An 836-nucleotide genomic window follows, 5' to 3' on the forward strand; every position below is an offset into this window, starting at 1 on the left:
TCACCCTTCACAACAGTCACAAACTATATAAAATATCTTGGTGTGACTCTAACCAAGCAAGCAAAAGATGTGTATGACAAGAACTTCAAGTCTCTGAAGAAAGAAATCGAAGATCTCAGAAGATGGAAAGATCTCCCATGCTCATGGATTGGCAGGATTAATATAGTAAAAAATTGCCGAAAGCAATCTATAGATTCAATGCAATCTCAATCAAAATTTCAACACAATTTTTATAGACCTTAAAAGGATAATACTCAACTTCATTTGGAAGAACAAAAAAACCCAGGATAGCTAAAATAATCCTGTACAATAGAAGAACAGAGGTATCACCATTCCTGATTTCAAGCTGTAATAAAATCCACATAGTATTGGCATAAAAACAGGCAGGTTGGGGCTAGAGTGGTTGGCTCAGTGGTTAAGAGCACTGATTGCTCTTCCAGAGGTCATGAGTTCAATTCCTAGCAACCNCATGATGGCTCACAACCAACAGTAATGGGATCCAATGCCCTCTTCTGTTGTGTTTGAAGATAGTGACAGCGACAATGTGCTTACATAAAATAATTTTTTAAAAAGTTGATTAAAGGAATCAAANATGCAGACATAAATCCACACACCTATGAACACCTATTATTTGATAAAGACACCAGAAAAATACAATGCAAAAGGAAAAACATTGTCAACAAATGGTGCTGGTCTAATTAGGTGTCTGCATGAAGAAGAATGCAAATAGATCCATATTTATCACCCTGCATCGTGTAGCAGAGTTTGGCTGTCTTAAAATCTTCTCTAAAGATTTTAATAAATTAATGCATTGTTTTTCTTTTCCTTTTTGTTTT

Source organism: Mus caroli, chromosome X (genome assembly GCF_900094665.2).
Source record: "Mus caroli chromosome X, CAROLI_EIJ_v1.1, whole genome shotgun sequence".
NCBI classification, from domain to species: Eukaryota; Metazoa; Chordata; class Mammalia; order Rodentia; family Muridae; genus Mus; species Mus caroli.